Here is a 23,649-nt window from a genome sequence, read left to right on the forward strand (position 1 = left end):
TTACAAATTGGGTTTTACTGAACAAGCAAACTTCTTATAGATGCTATAGAAACAATATAAATTATCAGGACAAAGGTATTATTTAAATGTTTTCATGTTATTGTAGTATTGAAATAATACATAATATTATAGAACTAATAGGGAGTAGAAAATCTGTGTGTGAATACAGGTTTGTAGTCACAGAAGGGAAGGAAGAAATAAGTGGGCAGTACTAGGAAAACAAAGGTGGATTATAGGGTGATTTGTGGTAAGACTCTACAACTCATAACGTTATAAAGTAGGTATGGTTATTACAGCACTGGACGCATGAGAGGTAGTCCTCCAAAAACATACGTGCTGTTCACGGTATTCAGCTTGGTATATATCAGCTTACAAGTTACATATGCATTAGGTTACACAATACGCCTATACATATTCGTTATCTAGCCCCGCTTCATATTATAATGAGCTCAAAAGTCATTTCCATATGCCTTGCACCTGCACAGTGCCTCCTGGTGGTCGTGGGCAGGGGTCTTAAGATGAAGTAAATGAATCTTCCTCAGGACTGAACTTTTCACCTTGCCCTCTTGTGCATGCTCTCTGAGTTCCTGGTCCAAGTCCAAACCTCAAGGCTGGTTTCAGCTGGTTTCAGGGTCTGAAAGCAGGTATCTTTGGTCACGGTTTCTTCCTCTTATCAATGGTCTTGCATCTTACCCTTATCCTCCCCTACATCCTTCTCTTTCTGTTTGGCAAGCATAATTAGTATTGAACAAGCAATATACATTGTCTAGCAAGCAGCTGCAAAATTTAGCAGTACTAGCAGTACCTACAGTCAGCAATTAACCCTTAAAGCCTAAGCCCCCTATATCAAGGGCTGTTCAGCTTTGTTTTATAATATGAAAAACAGTCCAGGTTGCAGTTAAGACTGCTGAGTGGTTTATAGAAAATCACCTCGATGACTTAAGCAGTTTCCCAAATTGTATCACATGAGGAGTACCAAGCTGTGATGCTTTTCCTAGATGAGGAAGCGATGGGTTCAGTGCATCTTACATGTTTTTGTACTGTATTTTTGAAAGTCTTTAAGAGTACTCTCCAGTGCAAGGAGAAATACAGAACTCTTGGCTGTCTAATCCATAAAGACTTAATGTGCTCCGTCTGCTCCTATTGTTTAAAACTTGTAAGTTAATATGTATGTATTTTCATTCTGTTTTTGAAAACCATTTTATTTCAAATTATATCTGTAGCATTACCAGATCTTTTCAGTCTGTGTGGGACATGGATTTCAACACAGGATATTAAGGAGACACTGGCACACATTTTTCTGGGAAAGGCCAGAAACTTCTATCTCAGGAATACCTGTTGCACAAGCATAATGACCACTACCTTCTCCAAAGTGAAAGAATGACAAAGTAAATAGGTGTATTACCTCATCCTGCAGCCGTATGGAGGAGGAGAGATATCCAGCAGGCAGGAATTGTGCAGCAAGATTGATTTATTTAATTATTTTACAAAGTCTTTTATAGACTTTTTTCTTGATAGTCTAATTGGACAAAGGATCAGCCACCCCTTGGGGGTGATTGGCTAATATCCTAAAACATCCATCGTCAAAATATTTACCTACTGTACTATAAACAAAGCTCATCAAGGTTGCAGGGGTTCATGGTTTATAAACTCTGCGAATATCTTCTGTGAGAGAGAAAAGTATCCCATGGACTTAGAAAGTAGCAAGAAAATTTCTTGCTGGCAGCATTTTTGTATCCACATAGGAGAATATTGATTAGTAACTATTATGGCTAGGAGTGATTAATTTTTTTAAAAAGTGGAGCTTTTAGGGGGAGAACTGTACAATTGATAATTGTTCAGATCTAAATGCAGTTCTCTGACCGTATCAGAGACCACATGGCAGTTTTCTCTCACAACAAATACGCATGGTGAGAAAGCTTCCAGGGAATAATGTTCTCAGAAATATTTTCATTACACATTTACTATCATCAGTGAAACTAATGGTTGTGAATGAAGATACCATGAAGCTGATTTCCCTCTTGTCCTTTGAATAAGTTGTGTTCCTTCACACTGATTGTTTCTAAGCCATGCTAAGAGCATGCTTTGTATACAGCACACAGCCGGTTTTGTAGTGTGTGAATACATCTTGGTGGCTACTCAAAACCTCTAACTGATGAAGATTATCCTTGGTGATACCAGTTGAACATGTGTCACAGTACACGTGAAGAGTCTTGGAAGGATTTGGCAGTATTATGCCAGAATCCTGTCCAAATGATACAGTTGTAATAAAAGGGGAAAAACAACCCAGACAACTGAGTAGATTTTAAAATACACTGACTCTATAGGTCTTCAAAGGCTCAAACAGTTTCTCAACTTAAACTTAGTGCCCTAAATAGAAATATGTGCTTGTTTTATACTTGTTTGAACAGTGATTCTGTTTTTCAAAGAGAAACATTATGTCTGAAATTATGTCTGAATCACTGCAGAGAATAATAAGCTACAGACCCTGCTAAAGGAAGTTACATTTGCCCTTTCTGGAAAAATATGTTTGTAAAAAGGTATTGCAGTTTGGGTGGCATGACCTTAACTTAAAGTCATATTTCTCCTTTGCTTTGTTTGATATGTTTAACATTGCAGTCCTCCTCTTTGTTAGTTTGGGGATAATGAACACTAGGTTTGCAGATTTGTGTGTGCAGAAAATCATGCTGTAAAAAGCCAGTGTCCACCAAGGAGACACAAGAGTCCTGCAACTGCATTTGAATAAAGGGAGAGAGTCCACTAGGCTATAACCCCTTGAGTTTTTGGAGGATGCAGCTTCCGTTTATCCTAAACTCCCAGCTGCATGTTGCCCTCCTCCTTTCCCCATTGGCTGAGGTACTAGGAAGGTACAGACTTCCTGAACTGCCTACTATGAACTGCCTACTACATGTTCCGCCTGGAACATGTATCCCGCCCTCATCATGCACTGTATGACCATTAAAATTAGCTTTCAGCCCACCCTGGGCAGAGAAGTTAATATTCATAAATCTATTAAGCTGTGTATTGTCCCCTAAAGTTCAGAAATTCAGAGTGTACTCAGTCCTGCAAAAAACCTGGGAGGCTTGATGTTTATAAAGACCCCCCACAACCATACTTCCAGAACCTGGCTGGTCCTTTCAGATTGACTTGTTTGTGAAGACATTAACACCCATTTCTCCTATCAATTTGAACAACAGTTCCCACTTAGGCTTTTGAGCTGATTGTTAAATGCCTAGGTCATGTTAAATGTGTGCAGCCAGCTGTTAGGCTAGCATTTTTGAGAATGTAGATCACTGTTGAGGAACACACCTAGTGCAATTAGCTCAGTGTGCAAGTGGCAGGTTGTGCCCTGGGTAGTGGGAAATGGCAGGAGCCCCCGGCAATGAGCTGTGAACTGGTGCTGACCCTTTGCCTAACAAAGGGCATGGGGTTGCATGCATCTGGATGCAGGGTGACCATCCACCACCACTTTCTGGGCCCAGCCATCTACCCAAGTGCACCAGAGAAGGGTGCACTTGTCCAAGCCATGAACTGCCAGCTTTTCCAGGATTAGGCTATGGGAGACAGTGTTGAAGGCTTTGCTGAAGTTCAGGTAGACAACATCCACAGCCTTCCCCTCATCCACCAGGTGGGTCACCTGGTCATAAAAGCAGATCAGGTTGGTCAGGCAGGACCTGCCTCCCCTAAATCCATGCTGGCTGGGTCTGATCCTCACGCTGTCCTGTAGGTGCTGTGTGATCACACTCAAGATGATCTGTTCCATAACCTTGCCAGGCACTGAGATCAGGCTAACAGGCCTGTACTTTCCTGGATTTTCCTTTTGGCTCTTCTTGTGGATGGGTGTCATATTTGATAAAATTCCAGTCATCTGAGACTTCCCTGGTTAGCCAGGACTGATGACAAATGATGAAGAGCAGCTTAATGAACTCTTCTGCCAGCTCCCTCATTACCCTAGGATTGACCCCGTCTGGTCCCACAGGCTTGTGAGAATGGAAGTGGCTCATCAGGTTACTAACTGCTTCCTCCTGGAATACACAGGATCTATTCTGTTCCCTGTCTGGGTCTACCAGCTTAGGAGGCCAGTTGTCCTGAGGATAACCAGTCTTACTGTTGAAGACTGAGGCAAAGAAGGTGTTAAGTACCTCATCCTTTTCCTTGTCTTTGGTGACTACATTCCCCTCTGCATACAATAAAGAATAGAGGTTTTCCTTGCCCCTCTCCTTTTGCCATTAATATATTTATAAAAACACTTTTTATTATCATTTACAGAAGTGTCCAGATTAAGATCTAATTAATTTTTTTTTTGCATGACCTAACGACATCCTTAAACACTTCCTGAGTCACTGTTATGAATGGATGATGTAGGTTTAAATCAGCTCCTGTCCTTTGCCCAGGCCTCTGGCAGCAGGCAATAGCTGTATTGAGGTGGCCAGCACTCCAAAGATCCACTCTTACCTGCAAGTTCTTTAATAATGGCTGATTCTATCTAATAAAATGAATTATTTATTTATAGACACAAAAATAACAGACATAAGACTTAGAACAGACTATTACACAGGGATAAGACAAAAGGGGATAGAAGTATAATACACACAGAGTTAAAGGTACCATTAAATTTACAGCTAACCAAGAAATAGTATAAGTTAGGATCCAATGTTTCTTACTGCCAATCCTTGAAGGGGTAGACATCAAATTCCTTTCTCTCAATTCCCGGGAAAGTAACCTCAAAAGTTCACATCCGGACTTAAGGGGAGAAATCTTCTTGCACGTTCCCAAGGAGTGTGTAGGAGACTTCTGCCTCTGTGATAATTTGTGTGCGCTTTTACAGACATAAGAACCAAGTCTTTTGGTCACTGATGTTTATTTTCCTTATCTCTTTCCACATCTGCTCTCATACCAAGATGTGTACTCGGGGCTGGAGCTCAGACTCTCTGGAGCCTGGAGGTGACCTCCTGCTGGGGTCTCTGACTCCTCACTGGGCTATTAATCTGACCTGAGTTATCTCTTTCAAATGCCCCAGCCATGAGAGAGGGGGGATGTCCTACCACAGCTGCCTGTCCCTTTTTCCAAAGATGATACACCCTCTTTCTTACCCTGAGTTTCTGTAAAAGCTCCCTGCTCAGCCAGGCAAGTCTTATTCCCAGCTGACTCACCTTTTGGCACCTAGGGAAGGTCTGCTCTAGCACCTTGAAGATTTCTTTCTTAAAGTATGTCCAGCCTTCCTGAGCCCCTCTTGTTTTTAATGGCTGCTTCCCAGGGAACTTTCTGAATCAGTGTCCTGAATAGGTCAAAGTCCACCCTCTGAAAATCCAGGTTTTGTTGATTTACATCACCAAGTATTGAAAACTTATAATTTCATGGTCTCGCTGCCCAAGACAACCTTTGAACACATCTCCCATCAGCCCTTTTCTGTTGTAAGCAGAAGGACTGTGGGGTCCCATCTCTGGTAGGCTCACTTAGCCACGACAGGAAGTTACCTTCCACACACTGGCAAGTAGTGAAGAGGCGATACCATTTTTTGAGTACTGTATTTCAAGATAATGAATACAAACAGGAAGAGTGCATGGCAGGGTAGTTCCATATTCCATATATGTGACATTGAGTCTCCCACTGCTTTGAGCAGTCAAATTTCTTACAGCCTTTGGCTTGACCAATTGGGACTTTCAGCTCTGATCCATTATAATTTTGCTGCAGTTTATCTACTTTGATGTTATTTAACTGTGGTTGCTCCTGTGCTGTTAAAAAAGTGAATAGATATTGCAGTGTGCAGGACTTTTCATTGTTTGCTTTTAGCAGGATAGAGTGGATCTGATGTATTGCATTGTTATAGATCTTCCTCCAGAAGTTAACAAATCAAGGAGAGAAGATGGACTAGCCATGCGCTTTAGAATGACCATCTCTGTATTGCTTTTATATATTTATAGTACAGGATATTTATAGTATTTTTTGAGCTTCAAGTGCATACCATTCTACGATAGCACAGAGCCTTACCAGCTCCTGAATTCTTGCAAATATTGTTATTAACACCTTGGCCTTTGCAGTAAGTCTGTGGCAGGGATGCATGCATGTTTGTCTGTTTCAGTACTCTGCCATGATTCAGAACAACCTCGCAGCAGCTGAAACAAGGCACAATGTTGTTTTCAAACTTTTCCTCCCACTTCAGCTGCAGCCTGTTTCTAGTTTATTACTACTGATGACAATGGAGTAGATTCTCTTAATATAATATACATTCTCTTGATATTATCATATTGGTTTAAATGGACCTTCTGTTGGGGGAAGAAATCTTTTAGGACAGCCCTGTGAAAGGAAAGAGGGAAGATAAGTTGGAGGATACTGGCTGAGTGGTTAAGTTACTCAGTTGACATACAAGAAACTCGTGTTCAAGTATCTTCACTGAGTTGCCATTTTGCCACTGAGCTTTTCTAGTTCTGGTACAAAAACTGTTACATCAAGTATGTATCAGTCTGAAATACAGACTGAATATTATTCAGGTGTACACAGTGTAATTTCTTCTAGAGTGCAGAGCCAATGACTGGCATATAATGGACGCAATAAGCATGAAAACCACCTAGATACCCATTTTTGCTGGCAGAAAGAATGGAATAAATTTTGTAAGGATTTTTCAAATCACTAGCTAGCAAATTCCTTTTTGTTGTTGGCTCTAGTCTTTCCCAGACACCTAGTAACACAGAATCACATAATAGAATCATAGAATGGCTTGGGTTTGAAGGGACCTTAAAGATCATCTGCCCCTCTGCCATGTTGGAAACACCTTCCACTAGAATGGGTTGTTCAAAGCCCCATTCAACCTGGCCTTGAACGCTTCCACGGAGGAGAATCTACGGCTTCTTTGGGTAACCTGTTCCAGTATCTCACCACTCTCCCAGTAAAGACTTTCCTCCTAACATCTAACCTTCTTTTTTAGTTTAGAACTGTTCTCCCTTGTCCTATCACTATCAAGGATATACTGAAACAGTGCCTGGTCAGGTTTTGCCACATACTGATGCCAATAAATAGGGAAAAGTCGTCTTTTTTGATTGGCATTAGAGCTGTATATGTCTTGCAAGAGTATATGTCTTGCAAGAGTATATATCTTGCAAGTAGTTCATAGGTTAAAGATCTCTTCATTTTTGCCTTGCCTTTTGTCCCTTTTTGCACGGGGATGCTCACTGCAAACAGAATTTGTAGAAGGACAAGCTTTGCTTAATGTGCAAAGATAGTCAGAAAGCAAATGGATGATGTGGCATAATATTTAAAAGACTGAAATAATGGGCCTCCTGTCCTGTGAGCATTTTGTGGTAACCCTGTAAATACAAAGAGTAAAGCAGCTGGAAGAGGATTCTACTGCCTGGTGGTAAAAAAAAAAGAAAAAAAAAAAAAAAGAAGCAGAGAAAATTTTATTTCAAGATGAGAGAAATCAAGAGTAGATATTTCTGTGTACGAAAGTGCTGTAAGAAAGCCGAATTAGTACAGAAGTGAAACAGCAAGATTATATTGAATAGACATTAATTTTACATTAAGGCATACAGAACCAAACTGTGAGATTTGAAACCATAGGGTTTATTAAAACCTTTTAAGATAATGATGGAGTATATTTCTTTTCTTTTTAAAAAAAAAAATCTGTCAGAGTAAGACTAATTTTTTGTGGTTTTTTTTTTTTCCTTTTCAATATACTGGATTATTAGAGAAAATGAACTCCTCTACGGTAACTGTGCATGTAATAATTTGTTGTCATTCAAATATTAATTTGATTCAGCTGATTTTTAAAAAACATGTGAGTGAATGCCAAAGGGAAATGTATTTCTCCAGACTGATCTAAAAATGTGCGCTTTTTTTCAGTTAAAAAAGGGGGAAATAATTGATGAGAAAAAAGGTTGGCACCCTGTTGAAAATCACAAATGATCCTACACTATTTTGATTTAATTGTAGTGCCTGCAAATATTTTCATTAAAACTCTTTTGAAAGAAAGAAGCCATCTCAGAGTTGAGTATCTCATGTATCTCATTATCCAGTGCTGGTTGGTAGATGGATGAAATTAAAAGAGAGCAAACTAAGGCCAACGGAAGACAAGGTTTTTAGGCAAGATGAAAAGTGATGTTTCTGAATGTTTAACTCATTTTTCTCATGGGTAGTAGATTTCTGGATGGTTTAGATGAGTTCAGTCATTTGGGCTTGATGGATTGTATTACAAAGTGCTTGGAAATTTCAAAGCTAGTAACTCCAGAAAGTGACCATGGAAATCACTTTTTATGTTTCTAATACGCTGTGGCTTTGAATGAGACTGAGTTTGTCTCATTCAGGCTCCCTGCCACCTTAATACTTGTATCTTCCTACCTCTATGTAAAAGGGCTTCATGCAGAGTGGGGCATTTTGCATCCACAGTAGAATGGCAGAACCTGGCCCTTGCCTTTTACATGCTTCGGTTTCTGTTTAGGGTTTTGATGTGTGATTTTTTTAGGTGCTCACTGCCTCCAATCCAAATTCTGTCACAGCATGGTCTTTGGGAAAACAAGGGGAATAGTTATTCAACCTATTTTTGGGATGAACTGTCATTATATACTTGTAATCAGATTGCATTAACTTTGAAAGGAGGATTATGAAGAAGAGTTTTGCACAGTGAAAGGCTGATAGGTATGCAGATATTCTAGTAATTTTCTGCTTTGGGATGTATCAAATGAAATATTTATCTGACTAACAGTCTCAATGTATTGGAGAGAGGTGACTGTTAAAATAGAAGACAAGTATTTTAGTGTTATTTGTTGTACTGTAATGATGCACTGTGTGCTAGTCCAAAGAGAGCCAAGAGGTCTAGCCATGGACCCGTCCACACTACGGCAGGCACACACTTACAAATATACGCAGGCAGACAGGGTATGCTCCTCACCTGAAAGAGCTTCCCCTTGAACTGTTGTGAGTGCATGCAGTAGCAGAGGCGAAGAAGTGAAATAGAGGGGACTCTTCACATGTGCTCCACACAGAGATTTATTCCAGTGAACTCACAGGGACAAAGAGCCAAATTGGTAGGAGGGTCCAGGGATCTTATACTAGGTACAAGATAGGTGGGGAAAGGGATTACATCCAATGAGATAGGGACAAGTAGGCGGGGTTGACAGCAAGGGAACCAATGGGAACAGCACATAGGAGGGACTTAGGGAAGGATCCAGTGGCGGGGCGTTGAGGAACAAAGAAGTTTCTAGAACATATGCATATTAAACAAGGGAAATGAATATACATAATTTCATACATAAAATTGGGAGGGGAAAACATTAACCTATCAGGGGAAAACATGCAAATATAAGATCAAAGGAATCATAGGTTCTCACCACAACTAGCGATATACTAAACTTGGGTTGCTGACCACCGCAGCTAGTTGTCTGAATTCTCATCAGGAGACAACAGTGGCTGGAGCCACCTGCACTGCCACAGTACTGATCTCGACAAAATACCATATGTAACTGCAGTATTAGTTGCCTGTGCAGTAACAAGTAAAGTCTGGAGGGAGAGGTAGTGTATTTTAATGGACAAAAAGGTGACAGAAAATTAAGAACCCTTCGAAAAAACAACTCGGCTGTCAGGTACATTACTCTACTCTTACCTCTTCATCCATCTATTACAGCTGAAAAAACATTACTTCCACAATCCAGAGTAATCGGGTAGTAGAGGGGTAAACTGCTTCTTTTTGGCATGGAAATAGTTACTAGGTAGAGGAGCAGGGCTTGAAGCTGCGGATTAATCTCTTCAGCTCACATTCTTAATGTTGCAAATGTCACTCTTCGGGACCTGCTTGAATCTGTCATGTCCTTTTGTGCTCATGGTTCTGAGATCCAGTTAGATACAGTGTCTGATAACAGCTGGACAGCTGAAGGAGTGGTCTTTGAAAACATTTCAGCCCTGTCTGAGGGAGATGGGTTCTTTACCTCAGGACACTGTTTTTTCCTTGATGGCCCACATATTGTAGGGAACCCCTCGAAATTAAGCTGTCTAGAGGAAAATCTGTGCATGTTTGAAAGGATTGGATAGAAGACCAGCATCCAGGAAAAGCTCATCTGTCATCTGTGAACTGAACTCCTTCCACTCTTCTTGTTTTCTCCTTGTAATTGGAGAAGGGTTGTTGCTAGGTAATCTCAGTGTTTGCTTGCAGAGAATGACCTCCTGGGAGCCATGTAGTGCATAGATGTGTATGTGCTATTTTCACTCATCTGCTCTATAGAACTTGTCAGCTAAGTTTGGGGTTTTCTTCTCAAACCCTGAAATTTTAAAACTCTTAAATGTTTCAAACAACAAAATAGTTTAAAATGTAAGTTTTCATATACGTACTGGACAAGATGAGGTTTTTTTTAACTTTCATGCATTTTGTGGGCAGAAATTATGAGCACGTTGAGGAGAGAAATAAACTTTCCTCTCAAGTTAGTTTTACAAAATTTGTATGTGACTCATTTTAGGGTTGCCTGAAGTGGCTGTGCTCAACATCCAATTCGTGTTCTGTTGTGCTACAGGTGTTTAAAAATTACCTTCTAAAGCCTGTCCAGCTTGTCTAGCACTGTAACAGCTGGACAAAGCACTGACACGGCTGGCTCAGGAAAAGGGCAAGGATGGGGAAGGAGTAACAGAAGTGGCTGCATGTATACAGTTTTCAGGCCACTCAGTGAGCCTGTCATGTGTACAGACAGGCATGAAACATAGCAGTTTCAAGTTAATGCTCAGTGAGGTGAAATTTGGAGACACACCGTATCTCATTCTTCTTCAGAGTTTTACAGTTTAACTGTAGATGATATCCGTAGGCATAGTAAGAGTGGTTTATGGCATGAATATCTGTTATGAGAGTTTTATACATGTGGACATCTGCCACTGACTACCTTTGAAGAAAGATTTCTGGATAGATTCAGACATTGACATATAGAAGTTCTTGTTTCAGTTTGTGACAACTGGAGAATGGCAATTCTGGTGCAATGCAAAAACAATCTGTGTGAGTGAGGACTTCTTTTATACCAACAAATATAATTTATAATGAGTTGTAAAGGGAAATTTCATGTCTTATGTAACAAAATAGTTCTTATATGCTTAAGATCAATTAGGAGATAAAAGGTGATGCTTAGAATAGATATCAAAAGGGCCAACATTGCTTTGGTAATTAGAATACCTGTGAATTAATATCACAGATCCACACGACGTTTCTTTTCATATTTATAGGGAACTTCTTAGTGTTGCTATCTTGCATGTGACTTTTTGTCTTTTTAGATGCTTGAGCAAGCAACAACTAAACATGGAAACAACTATTTATATTGGAAATAGACCTTCTACACTGCAGAGATTAACTACTTTAAAAAAAGCTTTGTTTACTCTTCACTAAGAATTTTATTTGAAACAGAGTAATAATAAAAAGGCAGAGTTTGCATTTAAAAATTATCCTCTTCCCATCAACGGGCAGTGTTTAAGCTATTGCCTATAGCTGGTTGTCCCGTTCCGCTATATAAAAGGAGTAGGGGGGGATTCTTTTGATAGATTTCTCGGGTGAAAAATAAAGTGCAAACGTGGCAATATTATATCTGATAACTATTTATTGATAGGAAAACGGTAAGTATTACTAAAGGGGAATAGAAAAAGGAGCGGAAAGGGAGAAAGAGAGAGAGAGGGAAAGAAACAGAAGACAGGGACAGCGTTCCCCCCTGAATTCTGAGCGCTTTGTCGGCGTCAGCTCAGCAGACGGAGCATGCGTGCTGCATAGCTCCCATGGCAGGCTGGGCGCGGTTTTTAAAGAGCAGCAGGCTGCATGTCCCTTCCGTCGGCGGAGAACAGACTGCTGTGGTTACAGGAGCGCTCCTGGGGCAGCTGCGTCTTTCATCGTCGGGGCGCGGTAGGTGCGAGCGGCGGTGGCTGCGGGTTGGGTGCCGCGGGGTTGTGCTCTGGGCTCGCTGCTGCGGGCAACACGGGGAACATGGCGGCGGCGGTCACGGCTAGATGCAAGCGGCGACGGCAGGCTGGTCCTTACAAGCTGGCGCTATAGCAAGTTGGTGCGGTGGGCAGCGCAGGAAACACAGCGGAGGTAGCGATCACGGCTGGGTACAAGCGGCGGTGGCTGCGGCCGGCAAACACGGTGGAAGCGGCTGGCTGCGGCGGCGCTGCTCGCCCCGTTGGGGAGGCAGCGGAGCACGAGGTCGTCGCGGTGACGAGCTGGTTCACAGAAACGGCGAAGCAGGCACAGCCAGGAAAGCAGGACCACAGGGAAGAAAAAAACGAAGGAGGGGAGTGGGGCCGAGCTGGCCCTACAGGCGAGCCCCTGCTCTCTCCAAAAAAGCCAAAAGCAAATGGCTCGCGCTGTATTGCAGTTAACTGCTTTTGTGTGTTACGGCGCCTCCCCGAGCCCGATTTCCGAGCATCCAGGGTATGTGGATCACTGGCAAGTGAGGAGTCGCTCACAGCCCGATCGTGGAGGTCTTCTCTGCCCTGATTGGCTGCCAGGCAAAGCCTCCCCGGGACAGGGCTGCCAGCACATGTACAGCCTTTATAAGAATATAACATATGTTGAGGCATAGTTAAAAATCAGATTGGTGTCTCTCACTGATATACAGAAGTGTAAGGACAGATCAAAGCTATTGATGACATCATATCTGTAATTTTATATATCTCATGTGAAGTTTGCACAACGTAAGAATTCTAAATTGTCTTAAAGGTCATTAATAAACATGTCTTTTAATCCTACAACTTCTGTTGAGATTTCAGTCTTCTACATTTAGTATCCTTAGTTATTAATAGCAGGGTAAGGGCAAGGCTACCTGAGTTTTGTGGGTTTGTCTATTTTTCTGTTTAAAAAACGGATTTTGGGCTAAATATATTTTAACAAAAAATGTCAGTTTGCTGGGGAAACTTAGCAAACAAACCATCCAAACCAAACAAGCATAAAACCTCAAAAGAAAAAAATTTAAGTCAAATGTTCTTTTGAGTTGATAGCCAAGATACTTCAGGTTGGAATCAGTTTTCAGTATTACTAGAGTTGCTCTTTGTTGTTTTTTGAACTTAACAGTGCCTGGGGGTCCCAGTTAAAATCACGGATGTGCAGTGCCAAAACTGTGGCAATGTCTACCGATGTATACCATTCATTTCCTGATATTTTGACAACTTAGACTCTTCCCACAAAGCCAGCTTTCCAGTTTCCCTCCTCTTTCCTTTTACAGCATTATTAAAAATTCAGGCTTTTAAAAGCCTGTATGTCATAAATGTTGAACATACTTGTCCTAAGCAGAGCCTGCAAATGAACAAACTTTAAAAAGTTTTGTGTAGAAAACACTTAATTTCTGGAAATCCCCTTTACTTCTACCTTACTTCCTATATGAAGATAGAGACTTCTACAAGTCTTACTTGATAATCAATCCAGCTGTGATAAAGTTACAGTGCCTTCAATTCATTGCATTATCAAAAGGTCAGTTGCTTAATGTACTTGAATTGGAATTTGCTGCAGGCATAGTTAGGAAGCAACTAATTCTGTGATGAATGGCAATTACAATTAAAAATTGAACAGACAGTGCTGGAAAGGTATTGGCATTTAATTTTTCCTTTAAGTGCAGAACTGTTTAATGAAAAAACCCTCTAAGAGGCTAAAAATAATTGACCATACTTCGCATAGCATTTTCATATCCTTGCTATAAATCTTTGCCAGTATCAGATTCACAGGACAAAAAGATCAGAGACTCCTCAAAGCTCATTCTTGAAAATATCAAACTTTGAGATTCTAAAATGAGTCTCGCATGAAATGACATTAAATAAGCTTCTTAATTTTTGATATTACTGCAACATACCTTCTTGTCTCTACTCACTCTCTTTAGGGATCATGTAAACAGAAAGCATAGTTGCAAGATGCATTGTAAAAGAAATAGTTTATTTTCAGAGTTTTCTTCACATAAATAAAATACATCATTTTGGGTGTGTGTGTTTGTAGAGTGGTCAGTTGAATAAGGTATAGAGCTGAGCCACATCATCTAGGTTTCACTGTTCTATCCTAAAAGCTGTTCTTGATTCATGGCAAGACCTTAAAAATAATATTAAGAGAACCCTAATATCTGTAACCTAAATATTTGTGCATATAAATGAACTTCCTTTAATTATTAACTTTTATTGCTTTTAGCAATAGAGTACATACTGATGTGTGCACTGTGTATGAAGGCCCTACAGCTGAAAAACATAATGGTAGTACCTTTCACCTAGAAGTTTTAAAGAACACCATAAACCTCATGTGACTGAGCCCCAGTATTTATTTTATGGGACACTGGTGGTAGATCGTCATCGTGAAGTCAGAAAGACTGCTGTATGGAAGAGACACATGCCTTTATCTCATTCATGTTATGAGATAAGAGACTCAAGAATGCACAAGTCCTGGTTGGAAGAGGCAGTCAGCTATTCTAATTGTTAAGGACATGCTGTCAGACCAACTTTGTGGACTTTATAGGAACCACCATAAAAACAGAGAAGAACTTATTTTTATGAACTGAAAGGCTCATACTGTCCACTCTGTGTGAATTCACATTGCAACTTTGAAAGCAGCTGAGTCCTGGACTTCCATGCAAAGGAGGCTCTGGTGTCATCTGGATGGTATTTCCTACAGTGTGCATTGGTCTGGCAGCATGTAAGAACTTGTAGCTCTTCTAGTCTGAGTTTCTCCTTCTTAGCAGAAATATAGTCTGTTTTATTTCTCTGCATTCTGCTCTTGACTTCTGGAGCATGGAATGTTGTCATCATTAGCAAAACCAAGACTAGCACAAAGGTACTGAAACAGATTGGTAGTAGCATCACCATTCATTTCACTCCTTCAAATTTTACCTGTCACATCCACCACAAGAAAAGCACGTCTTCAGCCTTAGAAACATTGCTGTAACTTTTTAGTCATCTAGTTTAACTTAATTTGTGTTTCATAATGTGTATATATAGGCAAATTTCTCCTTTCTGGTATTGGTAAATCCTGAAGATTCGTAGTGTAACATATAGCTGCAGCTCAGAGTCCTTCTTATTGATAACTGCCAATGAAGAGTTTATGATTTGTTCAGATGTGGGTTATGTGAAATCATTCCTGAAGTGTATATGCATAACTCTTTGGAGGTAAATGTTTGTAGACAGTGATAAGTAGATTTGATATCATTATTGATTATGAACTCACATGTCTTACTGGAACTAGCAAAATAATTGATTTGGTTTATCTGAAAGCCCCAGGACCTACAGTGGTGTGGTTATGAGAGAAATATCAGAGAAATACAAAGATTTTAGCACCTACTTGAGGGGGGGGAAAAAAAAAAGCAAAAAGCTTAAAACCTAAAGCAAAATGTTGAAATATAATTTGGAGTTCTAATGCTAAAAAGTGGCGGCTGGTATCATAAAACACACTCATGGTTTTTGAGACCAGAAAATTAGAAAACCTTCCAGACAGTTGGTGTCATTTGAATACTGGCCACGTAAGGGTGATTTTGGATGAAAAGGGCTTTAGGCATAGTTAAATGGAGGTCTCTGACTGCAGGTTTAAAAAAGTCTGTGTGTCAGAATGGGGCAAAGGGGAGGCTGTCTGCTCCCTTGCATGTCACGTTTCCATGGTAGGGTCTCTGAGTTGCTAGTTGATGTGACTGTTTTGTCTTAGATGTGTGCTAGAGGTTCAGCTTTCTTCATCAATGTCCCTTTACCTCTCCTGTGTCTCTCAACCTGCCTGGCTGGTGTTCTTGGTCTTCTCTGCACCTGTACAGAGAATTACATCCTCTCTGGAAAAAGGACAGAGTTTCTACCCTTCATCAACTTTGGCAGCATGTGCAGAGCAGTTCCTGAAGGGTGCATTGTGAGCTTAGTGTCTGCTTGTTCCACTTCAAGCTTACAGGAGTGAAGAGACCAGGTGTAACAACTACACCTCATTTTTGAGTTTGACACAGGTGACTGACAAATTCAAATTTCCATCTCCCACATACCCTGGCCAGCAGGTTTGGAGGTGAACAAAAAGGAAAGTATAGGTCAGAACAGCTACAAATAGTCCTCATGGTTTTTTTAAGAGCCCTGTGCAGAAGGAGTGCTATAGTAACTTTGGCTGTGATCGTCCTTGTTGCTGCAGGCTGTTACACAAAGAGTTTCTAGAATCTGCTGCTCTGGCTCAGCAGTGCTGATGTTGCTGCTTTAATTAGTGAAAACAAGGCAAACAAACAATAACTATGGCAGTAACAACAAAGAGAACCAGTAACCCCAGTGCCAGCCTTCTTGGCTGTCAGGCACTTTCCCCTTGGGTGCAGTTCTGGTCGCAGCCAGCAGGGGCGCTGGTGGCTCCCGGTGAGCAGGGCAGGTGCGATGGTTCCCCTGCGGCTGCAGGGGGCGCTCCGGAGTGAGCTCGTGGAGCACGTGGCAATGGTGGCATGGATGAGCTGGGAAGGGATGGAGGAAAGGCTTGCTTCACAAACCCCCAGGGGCAGCTGATCCCGGTGCCCCAGCAGGACCCTTGGGAACAGCAGGCTGGAACAGCAGGAACGAACACAAAATCCTGGGTGGTAGATGAGATATGTCAAACTCCGGAGCTGCAGCAGAAACCCCGGGATGTCTCAGCAGGCAGGGGGTGTGGAGCTATAGTGTAGCGAAGACTCAGAGCAGTGGCAAAGGAACAGCGGGGGACAGGGAAGCAGCAGCCCGGCTCCCAGCAGGGCAGGGAAAGGCAGGGTTGGGATCCTGGGCTTTCCTGAGGCACCGAGCAGATGGTGAAAAGGTCCTTCTTTTAGTGAGGTAGAGTGTTAAATAGGGTCCCAGTGCAACAGCCACTCCAGCAAGCAAGCTCCGCTCATGGTAGAAGGAAGGCAGCAGAAGGCAGAAGCCCGCACTGGCAACGAATTCTCTCCACAATGACAGCAGCCTCTCTCCCCTCTGAACACCAGAAGAACAAGAGAGCTTGGGGCTCCACCCAACCTCCTTTTCCCAGTCCAGATCTCATGGTAGCTCTGCCCCACATGAGAAAACCCCAGGCAAAGAGTGTAGCCAGCTGGACTCCTCTCCCTGTGGCCAGGTCTTTTTGTCTCTCTTAAGTATCCAGTAATTATTGGTTCCTAGCAACATGTGTGGGGAAGATTCTTTAAGAGAAAAAGAAAAACAAAAGGAGAACTCCTAAAACCACAACAAGCTGGATCTTGATTGCAGAGTGGCTAGAAGCTAAATAGGAAATAATTTTTCTTATGTCCATTTGGCAGATGTCATTTGCCGGGGCAACACCAAGAGAAAAAGGGTATGTCACTTGGCATTCCCATGCAGTCATGATTTTAGGTATTTAGTCCTGAGGTACAGCATCCAGCACAGTTCATATCTTGAAGAAGAAGAATCAGGAATAAAAAAATGAATGGTTATTATCCAAGGTTTATGAAGGTGTCTTGGTTTTGGAGACAAAACTTCAGGAGGAAACACTCCTGAATGAGTGTCTCCTCTGAAGGGAAAAAGGGCCTCCCCTTTTCCTCCACCAATAAGACAAGTGGGTCACAGCTAGTGAAAGTGGAAAAAACTAACTGTTTATTAGCACACAAACAAAACAGGGTAGAACAGGATAAAAGTAAAACCTCAAAATAGAACAAATTCCCGGAGAGGGAACAGACACGTGGGCTTGGACCAGACGGGGCCACCCCACGGGCCCTCCGGGGCCACCCGCAGTCTCCCCGGACCAGCGAGGAGGGAAGGGAGGCAGTGAGGCAAGGGGGAGGGAAGGGAAAAAGAACAAGAAAACCAACAGAACCTTTTCCCAGCTAGCGGAACACAAAAGAACCCAAAAAGCAGCACAGCGCTCCTGGCGCATTCCCTTCCGAGCCCCGCCGAAACCCCCAGAATCCCCTGAGCCGTTGGGCCAAGCCGTTCAACGTTCAACCGGCCTGCACCTGGGTCCCATGGTCCCGCCCCCTGGGTCCATCTTAAAGGCACAGTGTCCTTGGGCATTGAGTGGACGGTTAAGGAGTAAAGCGGCTTCGTAACATCATCCCAGGACAGATGGGCTGTTAGGAAACATCAAAACAAGTGTTCCATGTGAACTGAACCAGGTTTAAGTTGGCAGAAACCAACTGACAACCCATAATTTACACAGCTCCCTCACCCATGCATGCTTATAAAAATGTTAATTAAAATATTTGAAGGTAGCTGACAGAGCTGAGAGTGACTAGCTTCAGTCAGTCAAAAAGAAATCAGTGTATTGTTCCAGATCCTTTGCTTCTGTAAATCGACAATGTATCTCAGTAAACTTCAGTGGAGTTTACCTATTTTACATTGACTGAGAATTCAGTTGCAGATGTTTTACATTATACTAATCATGCATTAGGTACTGCCTTATTCCAGCTTTTTGATGGAAACAGGTTTTAAACTTTTGGTTTTGAGAGTGAAAAGCATCACAGATAAAACTGCCACTGTTGATTTCAATCACTGATTGCTAGGAAAAGGGAATGGATGCTATCAGGAATAGCTGCATACCACCAGGAGACTTGAAATATTGGAAGGAATTGTCCCTCCCAGAGGAGATTTTGTTTAGTGGCTGAACTAGTATGCTCTGACTAGACATATGATGAACTCTCCTGGCTGCATCTCTTAACTCATGAACCAAGCCAAGATCCGGGCCTGAGCACTGCCTTTTTTTCACCCAATAAATAATGATTCACATCTACTAGTTTTAATCAAGTAAATTGAAAAATTACTATTAATTGAGTCAAATGGTAACAGTTTGACTGGTTTACACAGGCTATGGTGGTTAACTTTTGAATTCATAGTTGCCTGTGTAGCTGCTTAGCTCTTTTCTACCTTGTTCCATTAATTTCTTATTTTACTGTTGTGCTTTTATTCTAGTTATCCATTTCAGCTGGCAAATATTGAGTCATGGGGAGATGTTTCTGATTTATTTCATGGATATAAAAAAGATGCTAGTGCAATAATCATCAGATATAATAAATATTTATCAAAGTAATATCACTATATGTTTTCAGCTAAGGTAAAGGCCAAGCATGCTTGCTGGCAGAAGTATTGCCTTTAAACCCCCTTAAAATATGTAATCATTAAAGTTCAGTGACCAAAAAATCTGATGAGAGACATAAAATAATGTCTACAAATAAAGAAATGCATCAGTTCCAAAAATTTCTCTGCAGTTTCTTCTGCAAGGAAATATCTTCAGTCATGGATGTCAAAATTATTGTCTGTGCATGTGCCAATAGGTGGATAGTGTAAAATATGAATAGACATGGCATTGCAGAGCTGGCACAGAGCAGGAGTGTTGTGCTGAGCAGATGTCACTGGGAAGGTTAGGACCACAGCCCACCATTCTCTCCTTGACATCAATCTTTTGTGCCCAGAATCTTCCAGTCACACCTGAACACAGCTCATTCTTCTGAGAGATGGGTGTAAACACATGCAGCTTGGAAATCTAGCTGGGCATCAGTCGTGTTTGTTGAAGAGTAGACCTGCTGAACAGGTTGGTGAAAAGCTATTACTGTATCCCGCAGCTGTAGGGAGGAGAGGAGAGAAGATCCAGCAGGCAGGAATTGTGCAGCAAGATGGATTTATTTAATTATTTTACAAACTCTTTTATAGACTTTTTTCTTCATTGTCTAATTGGTCAAAGGATCAGCCACCCCTTGGGTTGATTGGCTAGAAATCCTAAACATCCATTGTCAAAATATTTTTCTACTGTACCATAAACAAAGCTCTGCAAGGTCGCAGGTGTTCATAGTCTATAGAATTCTGCTAATCTCAGTGAGAGAGAAAAGTATCTCACGGGCTTAGAAAGTAGCAAGAAAATTTCTTGCTAATTTTGTATCCACAAAAAGCTGCATTATTGTGATGGCCTTTTGTTGCCTGCCTAATTGCTTACCTAAAAGGTTGTCGTGTCTGTGCATCTTCAACTCCAGCCTCTAGTATTCTGCAAAGCACATGTGGTAGTTGGCTGTTGTTTGGGTAGCTTTACAAACAACAAACAATAGAAGTAGTTACAGTTGGGGAAAAAATTACAGCCGTACTTATAATAAACAGTATCACTGCAAATTTATTAGGTGCTTTCTAGTGTGGATTTTGCCCTAGAGACCCAAGAGAGAAAAGGCTGACCTAGGTTCAGATTAGTTGCAGGCTCACGTCACCTTAGGTACACAATTTTCCTTCCTTAATTTGATTCTATATCTTTCTCAGTTTTGCTTTCTGACAAGAATGCATGTTCATTAGCCATGCAGTGAGTTAACAATACAACTTAATATATATATGCTTACTGGAATTGTGAAAATAATGTCCCCTGGGAAAAGAAGATAATAGTTCTGAACATGGGCTTAGTCCTTCTGTATTCTGAATCATCATGCAAAGCAATATATGCTGTTGTTATGAACTTGTTTGTCTGTCTATATTGTATTAAGGAAAAAAAGGATATTTAAAAGCCTCTTAGTAATCTTAGCATATACTCTGCATTACACATTGAAATGTGTGTTGTAGTGGGATTTAATCTATGCTTTTTCCTCTTTTCTCAACTTCTGGAATGTGATGTAGAAAAAGAGACAGATTTTTTTAAAAAAATTATTTGTAAATGGTACATTACAGTATGTCCTGCAAATTGACATGCATTTCTTTTGATGGGTTGTTTATATAATGTTTTATCAACACTATGTCATATTCTTCCATGCTTTATTCTACACGAGTCTCTTAGCGTATTTTATTACAGTGAATGTTTCTCAAATTTATTTCTTATTATTTTCTCAGCAACAAATATGCTCTTGGATGATTCACTTCAGTTTATAACATCAAAAGATCAAAAATACATTTGCTGAGTTAAATTTGTTACATTTTATAAATCCTTCTTTCTCATAAAAGTAGTGTTATGATTACAGATCTGTTTCTCCACCTTTACAGGCTGTGTTGGTGTTGCTGTTGCTGACCTCTTTTTAATTGTCCATACCAAATAATTCACAGAGGCTGTGAAAGATTAAAGAGTTCCCACTGAATAAATGTTGTGCAGCTGTGGACATTTCATACTCAGAAGAGTCCTAAAGCTTGCTACTTAGACAAACAGTAGTCGGAAAGCAATCACTTCTACTTTTTTCCAACACCCAATTCTGGGAGGTGCCAAATAAGCACTCTGATGCTGCTGGGATCAGCCTTTATGGTGCCATATGCCAGGCAATTATCCCAGTGTCATTAGGCAGAGAATTAGTGTTTCCCACATGTCTAGATCATACAATTAGTGTGCTTATGTGAAACGGAATTGCAACATAGTGAACGAGTCAGAGGCTAGGTGTACCTTGTCCACCCAACTTTCATTATGCCAGGAAATAGCAGCTATGCTGATGGTGACTGCCACAACTAGAAGTGGAAGTTCCTCTCACTGTGTTGGTCTGTGTGTCCCAGACTCACAGAAAAATTTTGATTGAAAGGAGCATTTGTAAGCCATGTATTCCAAACTCATGGCCATATCTCCTACTCCCCCAGATCTGATGTCATCCACAAGCTCAGAAAGGATGACTGCATCTAATAATCCAAATCACTGATAATAATCTTGAATAGCATTACCACCAACACCATGCACTTGGTGTCTTGGGTGTAGCCATGCCTATGCTGCATTCAGAATAGACTAATTTCTTCTACCTCTTGAGTGAATTTAGAGCCTGTTTTGGGAGAAGTATATCCTTGCAGCTGGACTTCACTAGTACCCAAATTTAAAGGCAGTACAGGTAGATCTGCTGTAGCATGAAAACAGACACAGAGGGAGTTAGGGTTTGATGCACAGGAACTAGAAAAACATAGTGGTTTCCTGAGACCGGCTGGTATTTTTCTGAGCAATACTCACTTTTTTTTCTCCTTCTGAGTTGCTTTTTTCCTTGTCTCCCTTTGAATACCACCTAGCTTTATGGGGGAAGGGTCGAAGGGATCCTCCTTTAATACTGCTGTCAGTATTAGAGGAGAGGATTCCAATTTGTGGAGTTGTAGCTGAACTGTAGCTGTACTCTGAGGTGCAGAAAGAGGAAAATGGAAACACTAGTGTGGGATGCAATCTCTGAAATACAATCTGTCAGTGGATCCTAAGTCTTGCCTCAGGGAATGTTCTACACTCAACCTCATGTTTGTGGAGTTTTCTACTTAAAAGGGGTTTCTGGCAGAAAAAAGCTGCTGAACATGTTTTGATCTTTGCTTGCCTCCATGTTCCAAGTGTGGTTATAGAAAAGTTCTCTGTGATTCACTTAAAAGTTGCAGCAAAATTTAGCTTGAGATGAAATAGAAATCTGAAGCCAGTAAGAAGTGTTTGGTAAACTATGAAGGAAAGGTAGGCCTTTCAGGTCTCCAACTAAAATCAGCAGGAAGAGAGAGAGGAATTCTTACAGAGAATGCTTTGAAGAGCTACAGAATCACAGAATGGGTAGGGCTGGAAAGGGCCACAGTGGGTCATCTGGTCCAACCTCCCTACTCAAGCATGGTTGTTCTAGAACACATTGCACAGCATTGCATCCAAACATCCAGTTCTTGAATATCTTCAGTGAGGAAGACTCCCCAACCTTTCTGGGCAATCTATTCCAGTGCATGGTCACCAGCACTCCTCATATGCAAGTGGAACTTCCTGTGCATCAGTTTCTGCCCATTGCCTTTCGTCCTATTGTTTGGCATCACCAAGAAGAGTTCCATTCTCTTGACACCCTTCCTTCAGATGCTTATATACATTAATGAGGTCCCCTCTCAGTCATCTCTTCTCAACTCTGAACAGGCCCAGCTCCCTCACCCTATTGTTGTAAGAGAGATGTTCCAGTCCCTTAATCATCTTTGTTGCCTGCCACTGGACCCGCGTCAGGATCTTCACATCTCTTGTACTGAGGAGTTTAGAACTGGACACAGCACTTGAGATGTGGCCTCACCAGGGCTGAGTAGAGGGGCAGGATCACCTCACTCGATCTGCTGGCAATGCTCTTCCTAATGCACCTCAAGATGCCATTGGCCTTCTTGGCCACAAGGGCACACTGCTGGTTCCTTGACAGGTTGTTTTCCACCAAGATCTACATTAAGTTTCTCCTCCTGCTCGTGTTTGTCCTCAGGAGGAACCTTCTATTTCTCACTGGTTATGCATCGTTATGGTCATTATGCCAAAGGTAGCTTTTGTGAATCTACCCCCAGCCCTCATGATATACAGTTACCACAGCTCTGTTATTGGACTGTCTGGGTTGCAGTAAGAGAAGGCACAGGCTCCTTGTTCCTTCAGTGGATCCCCTCTTTTTCAGGCCATGTTGATTTTTGCTTTTCTCTGAGCTGTTTGCCTCTTACTTAATGTTTAATAATGGAAGGCTGATGTGTAAAAAAGAGCAGTTGTATCAGTATTATTGTGTAAAACCCCGTTTATTTCCACGTTCCTGAGGAACATCTTAATTTCCTGTTACACTTTTGTTTCCTTTGCTCATTATAGTGTTTTATAGTCAGTTCTTGGAAACATGCACCCTGGGCACACCTATCACTTTTTTGCATGGGAAAGGTGCTCAGACTAAGTCTTCTGGGGTTCTGAAGACATAATTTGTCAAGATGTTTCCATGAACATTTCTAACACCAAGTAACTACTGACCTTTCTGACCATCTCTTTCAATGATAGCTATCTGAAACAGCAGCTTTTTAATAGGGCCAGTCCAAGTGTTCTCTCTGTGATGTTTGTAAGTACTACTTTTCTGAAAGTAGTGG

At 41.3% G+C, this 23,649-nt stretch overlaps 1 protein-coding gene across 7 annotated transcripts in view; it reads left to right on the forward strand.

Annotated features, from left to right (window-relative positions):
* The window catches only part of PDE1C (phosphodiesterase 1C), a 342,008-nt gene that overhangs the window by 168,076 nt on the left and 150,283 nt on the right, over positions 1–23,649 (forward strand). The window contains exon 1 of one of the 7 annotated variants that reach the window (XM_039548748.1): positions 11,646–11,854. The exons of the other annotated variants lie outside the window; for them this stretch is intronic. The gene's annotated coding sequence lies outside the window, so the exon portion shown is untranslated. Of the gene's footprint in view, positions 1–11,645; positions 11,855–23,649 lie in introns of those variants that run through there. 7 annotated transcript variants of the gene reach the window in all.

Source organism: Corvus cornix, chromosome 2 (assembly GCF_000738735.6).
Source record: "Corvus cornix cornix isolate S_Up_H32 chromosome 2, ASM73873v5, whole genome shotgun sequence".
Classification (NCBI taxonomy): Eukaryota; Metazoa; Chordata; class Aves; order Passeriformes; family Corvidae; genus Corvus; species Corvus cornix.